The sequence below is a fragment of the Hermetia illucens genome, chromosome 5 (assembly GCF_905115235.1).
Source record: "Hermetia illucens chromosome 5, iHerIll2.2.curated.20191125, whole genome shotgun sequence".
NCBI lineage: Eukaryota > Metazoa > Arthropoda > Insecta > Diptera > Stratiomyidae > Hermetia > Hermetia illucens.
In genome coordinates, this window is record NC_051853.1 from 46,788,317 (window position 1) to 46,795,329 (window position 7,013).

Below are 7,013 nucleotides of genomic sequence, written 5' to 3' on the forward strand. Positions count from 1 at the left end.
TAAAAACAATATGACGGTGTTAATTTCTAAAGCCTCGGAAAATAGCTAGGGTGTCCACCTCAGTCGACGTGGCTGGACAGACCCTGGGATTATCGAGAAATGGGCAAGGGTAATTGACTGATGTCAGGACGTAAGTAAATTAGTCCGACCAAACAAATACGTGTCCATACGCTGGATATTGGCACCTTTACTCGAAAGACTGAGGAACTCGTAAAAGCCCATTGCAAAAGGCGCAATGATATCTCCACTCTACAAGAAACCCGCCAAAAACTACGAACGCGAAAGCGAAGAAAATGGCTATAAACTTCTCTATTTTGGTAACCCACACATCCAATACGGTGTTGGCATTGCCATTTCTGAGGGTTTCCGTTAGGCCACTTTAAATTTTTTTCGCAATTTTGTTTATTTGATTTTCAAAATGGAGAAACTTTCAAGAATATTGAGAGAGCGTTTGAGATGAATTGGAGCAAAACTAAGCAAGATGCGGCGGTTTAAGCAACTACGCCTCATACATGGTTCAAATTGCAAAAAGTGGCAACTCCCAATGCATTAGATTGGTTCAACGCACGTATAGCCCTCTTCTCAAGTATGTTTTGGATGCCATCAAGCCTATCTACGAAAATCTGAGCGAAAATGCCTCCTGGAGCGACGTTTCGAAGGTTTCAAGCTGAACAACCAACTTATTTAAAAAATCGCACCAAAGCACTTGATTGGAACTTCTGCTATCGTTAAGGTTTCAGCTCAAGTCCCAGCCTGTAGGTTCAATGAAGATTCTTTGTTTCAGTAACCTTTGACCTTTGAACCCATGAATTGGCTCGATTAGCCGAAGGGAGCCGGGAGCAGAAAAATAGATTAAAGAAGACAGAAGTCGTCGTACATAGGAGCAAAAATGTGCTTTAAACATCATGGGTAATAGCGACATCCTTTATGGATCTAGCATCGTTTATCGCTTATGAATGTTTTATTCCAAAATGTTTAGTATTAAAAACTTCAAAACATTTTTCCCACAACTCACGTTTTCAAAGTCGGTGCCCTTCATAACTCCTGCGCCGATCCCTTTGAAATTTTGAAAACTATTTCTGCACATAATTATGAGATAAAGCTGAAGAGTTTCTTCAAATTTGTTAATATTTTTTATTTTGCAATAATAAATTAGTCGAATTTTGTCCGCAAAAATCTGTTGTGAAAAAGTGAAGAAATTAAATTTTGAAAAGCCCTCCTTGCGTTACCTGGGAAAAGCGATCTTCTCATGAAAGGACTTTGATTTTTTCATATCAGATAATCCAACACCGAGTTATGTAAAGTACCGCAATTCTACCTTTTTCCGAGACTCTTACGAATAATTGCTGCCATTGCCTTATGTTTTAACATTTCTACACGAAAATTTTACACAATATTCTTCGAATATCATATCTTAATATACTGAATCGTCAAAAAAAAAAATCACAAAATTGTGCAATTTTGCACGATTTAAAGCAAAGCAATTTCCTATGAGACCATCGTACCCCAACATCGACCGTTAATCGCCGTCTTCCGAATCAAGTAACCGATAATAGAGCGTAAGGAACGCACTGGAATGCCGCGCATTAAATTGTGGCGATTTCGTGAGAAGAAAAAAGGTGGTCTCACTTACGCAATTACCAACCATTACGAATGTCGAAGAATCGTGGAATCAAGTTAAAGACACGATCCATACAGCAGTTCATCAATGGAGGTACTTGGTTTTGGAATGACGATATTCAAATGAAGATTCGCCTGAAACGTCTCTACCACAGGTTTCTCGACGATAAAATGCTCGCCAATTGGCAAATTTACAAGAATGCCAACCGGGAAGCAAAGAAAGGGATCGTTGTCACCCGAGCGGTCCATTACAAAGATCCTTACGATAAACTGGACACTCGGGATAGCGAGAAAGGTCTTCATCGATTTATTAAAAGTCAATATCAACGCACATAGAATATCGAACACTACTGTTGCGTCAATGGCAAGAACAGTACTTTGCTTACCGGCCGACGAACCGTTACGGATAGGTGGCGAGAATATTTCGAACAGACGGCAATGGAAGAATTTATTCATCCTTCCCTTCCACAAGCATTGACCACATTTGGAGCCACCTGGCAGCGCGACTGAAGTCGAGGAAGCAATAAGACAAGTGAAATTGGGGAAAGCCACAGGACGCGACGACATTGCATCTGAGCTTTGGAAAAGGAAGAAACATCCCTAACACCAATGTCGACAAGTCGTCGGTATACGCCACCACCTTCACTTCCAACTTCGCTCCTGTCCAACATTCATAGATTTTCGTTCATCACTATCCACCAGAGCGTCAGAGAGATGGCACCAATCCGAGACGACGCTCTGCTCACAGTTTGGTTAAGTAGCTATCTCCCAAATCAGGCTGGATTATCCTTGTTCTTAGCATAGATACTTTCCAATGCATAAGACACCCCTCCAATCCTATTCTGGTTAGATATTCCTTGATGGCCTTGGTACTAACATGTTGTTGAATGCTCCCTCTGTATCCAAGAAGGCAGCTGGGGCTTATTGCATGTAGTGTAGCGACCACTCAACCGTGCCAATAACCTCGTAAAAAGCGGTTTCTGTGGATTTGCTTTGGAGAAGAGCGTCTTCTGCATGGATTCTAGGGTATTTATCATCAAAGGGGTGAGTCTTATGGGGCGAAAGTCCTCTGCGGACTTATGACCGCGGCCGTTAGCTTTCGGTATAAAAACAACGCGCGCGTCTCCAGGAGTGTGGTGCGTATCCGAGAAGAGAGAAGCTGTTTACAGCTTAGCCGATTTTACTCTCTATTATAACCGGTTTGCAAGCAAGGTTGTGAGCCACAGTCCTCCTCCTTGGCGTGGAGGTGCGTGTGTCCACACAGCAGCTCTAGGGTCTCACTAGAAGAGTCTGGCTAGGTCTTTTAAAGAAAAGCTCCGATATTCTTTGGCCAGAACCTTACTGAATGACTCGCTAGTGCTTTCAATGTTCTGACAACGTTCCAACCAGGACCGTTTCTTGGTAGTCTTGATAACCGATTTGTACTCCTTCAAGCAGCCCTGGTATGGGTTGGAGACTTCTACAGAGAAGGATCTCTGGTCAGACACACGGGCACACGCCCCATTGTCGGCTAGTAGGGTGTAAGCAAAGAGCTACTTCCAACCGCCATAGTCCACAGAGCTGTGGAAATATAAGGTTGGTGTACTGCCCCTGTTAAACACCGGTAGGTTTTTGTTGATTATAAAGTCAAAGAAAGCTGTCACAAAGCGCATGCCGAGAAGCTGATCGGTCGTGAGTCATGTAAGTCGAGGAGAACGTGTATTTCCGCTCCCCGGTTTGACCACAGTTAAGTCGTTGTAGCTCAGCTCCAGGTAAAAATAGAATACATTTCAAACAAGTCGGAATACTGAAAGCTGAGCGCTCCAGGTATAAAGGTTTTATGTTCACCTTATGTGAGAAACTTCTTAGGCAAGTGTGTCTTTTCGCAGATAGCTACAAATTCAAAGTATTCCTTCATACATGTATTTCCAAACTGATATATGTACATATTAAAGACATAAATACTATGCTCATCCTAGACAAACATTGTCTATTACTCTATACCGGTGTGGACATATATATCTCTATACGAACCTAACATACATTGAATATTTCCACTTTACTGCATGCACCAAAGCATACATATGTTATGTATTTACATATATAAGTACAAAAGTTTAATATTGCTGGTACTAACGTAGCTATACAACTGTCTGTATGGAACATTAACCACAAAAAGTTTTTATGGCTGGTCGGTTTCAATTGCAGGGTGGAGGCAACATCATCAAACGTTGTCTCGTGCCTCCACCCTGAAGAACACCATGATCGAAACCGGCTACTTTGTTTAATTCAAAACTCCACAAGGATATTAATTATTGTTCGAAAGCGCTGACTCTTTTCAGGTGATGAGTGATCGGGAGCCCACCATCTACTGAAGACTACTCAAATTAGTGCAGCCGCCATTCAGTAGATGGCGTGTGATGTGAGTTCAGTTTATAAGTATGATGATGACATCACACATGTCGAAGTTCAATGACCCTCAATAATTTTCTTAGTAATAGTTGGATTGCATTCAAACTTTCCAGAATTGTGTCTTATATTATCATTTATACTAATTCGTACTTCTAGAATGAATTTAACGAGGTTTGTCCGTTCAATTTCTAAAATGTAGTAATATGTTACTATTAACTTTATTTGAGCAGATATCTGAATGATATGTATGTATTTTGAGGCCTAGATTTTGTATAGATGCATCACTGTGATTTTTTCAGAAATAAGATCAGAGATCATAAAATTTTTTCAGAAATAAGATCATTTTCGAAAAATACCAATTGGACCCTTTCGTCTGATACCTCACACGTCTCCGAATAAATTGGGTGTGACAGACAGGCAGACAAACGAGCAGATAGACATTGAATTGATTTTAATAAGATTTTTTTTTCACACAAAACCCTACAAAGATGAAAGATGAAGTATGAAAATTTGTGTTGTACAGCGTCAAGAGCGATGCAGTCACAATTGTGTAGTCAACCAATCGTTGTAATTTCTTTCGAGGCGTTTGTAGCAAGAGAAAAGAGTGAGATTGGACGGTAGTTTACAGTTATAGTAGGGTCATCGCTTTTGAGAATAAGGCCGTTTTATCAAAGGTGGGGAATGTAGCACTCTTTGATACTTTTGATGAAAATTGTGCGTTTATAGTTAACTAGGAAAGGATTAGGAGACCCATTGGGACCAGCTCCGATTTTAGTGTCAGATTTATCAATAAGGAACCGAGGAAGAAGTAAAGAGGGAAAAGGGTGTGCGACTCCAAACAGTCTGTACCTTGAAGAGGCAAGGGACGATGAGGTAAACACGGACAAAAGTAAAAATATATTAAGACACAGCATTGTTTTATGGCATTGGCAGATTAATCAGCAAAATTGATGGAAGAGGGGAGGTTAAGTGGGGAGAATTGTATGTCAAGTATCTCTTTTGTGCATTTTTTATCATCGATTCCACAGAGGAGCCCAGCACTTTAAAATGAGCAATGTTAATAGAGACAGAAACTTCTTATGGAGCGTATGTTTCAGACAAATATTTTTATAAATCTCCGTACTGAATCAAATTGGATAAGAATATATACATGTGAAAGAAAAAGGGACGTAACTGGAAACGAAGTCAAAAGAGATATTTTGTGAGTACTGAGAGCTTGATTATCGCGATCGCAGTTTGATTGAGAGCACATCCAAGTTGAGAGCGTCGAAGTTGGCTTTGCGGAAAATGAACTTAGCTGATTTTTTCGCTGCGTTGGAGTTGGTCCGACGGAGCTTCATTTTGAAGCTAAGGACTAGATGGTGACGTCAATATTGACATATGTTTATACGAGGAAATATGGAGAGGGAACACTCGGGCAAGTTGGAAAGTTGAAAGCTCTAACGTGTCATTTAACAAAAGTGCACGTATCCTTAACCGATGCGTGGGTCTGTGCCGGAATCTTCAAAAATCAACAAACATAGAAATTCACGTTAACCTACCGAAAGATCAACACGAGAGCTAAATCAGGAAATAAAAAAAATAAAAAAAAACACCATATAGCAACTAGTCCAGATTAAAAGAAGAAAATTTTACAAAGTTATGGTAACCGAGTAAGCCCATTGCGAAAACAAGGCAACAATGGGCGCTCAACAGTACTAACTAGTCGAAGCCCTTCTGTCGCCAGAAGTGTGAAACAGTGTAAAAGTCAAGTTGTTAGGTTAGGTTTTCCTGCGAAATTTCCAGCCAAGACGGAAGATCAGCAACATACCGTAAGATTATGACACCGTATTTTCCACCGACGGAACAAAAATGGGCTATGGGGTTGGAGCAAAATATGTGATTCCTAAATTCTTTCAGTATATATCAGCATCTTCCAGGCTGATATTCTGTCGAAAAGAGTGACTTATCGGCGTGTGAAGTAAAATTCAACTTCTCGGCAAAATTTAACTATCCGGATAGAGGAATATAAAGGGGAACGAGCAGGTTGACGAACTGACGAAAACAAGTTTCATTGTTTGACTGATCGCTGGCGGACACAGTCTTTTCCAACCGACGATTTTGGGGTATGGAATCGACTGACACTACTTCTCAGTTGCCGAGTTCAGGTGCCACACGCTCACTATTTGTGCTAAATCAAATAAGAAGAAATCAGGACACATGAGTCTATTAGCCAAACAGATGCGGATGTTATAGGATCACAGCGACGTGCATTGCCCACTGACCAATAGAAGACCATGCCGCCAGACTCGGCCCTTGCACTCCCTTGACGACTGCCCAGCTCTAGCTTTATCGATGCAATGGGAACTCGTAAACCGTTCTTTTTCATGAACTCCATGGGTTGCCCTCTCCCTTATAACGACCATTGTCTAGCAAAATGGAGCGCTAATTTTGTTTTACATTTTCCTCTTTACTTGTACTTCCTATCTGAATATATGTTGTTTCTCAATTTTTGTACATAAGGCAAACGTAATTCGCAAATAAATATGGGTGAAAATTGAAAATAGCTAAAGGTTTCTCTCCGTAATGAAAACAAATTATTTGTAAATTCAGTAGTTTATAAAAATTGAAAAAAAAAATTATTTTACTATTTCTAACAGAGCATCACTGAATTTAAATATTTGTCGCGGACTGTATGTAAGCGAATGATCCTCGTCACTTCTCCGTTGGTGGCATCTGATGAGAGTAATCTGCAGTTCATCAACTGAGCCCGTTTGACTCGCAAGAAGAATGTTGGCTTTCTGGGACAGGGTGCTTAGCGCAGGTCCATCCCTCAATGAAACTATTTCCGTTGGAATAGGCGCCGGCCAACATAGGCGCAGCATGTGGGCGCATTGTTTATAAGGCGTACCTGCGCACGAGTTTGGCGCCGGGAAAGTATGCATGCACCTGTGAGTGTGTTGAATGAGAGGAAAGTGAATAGGAATAGCACGAAAATGACTCATTAAAAGATGCAAACTGCG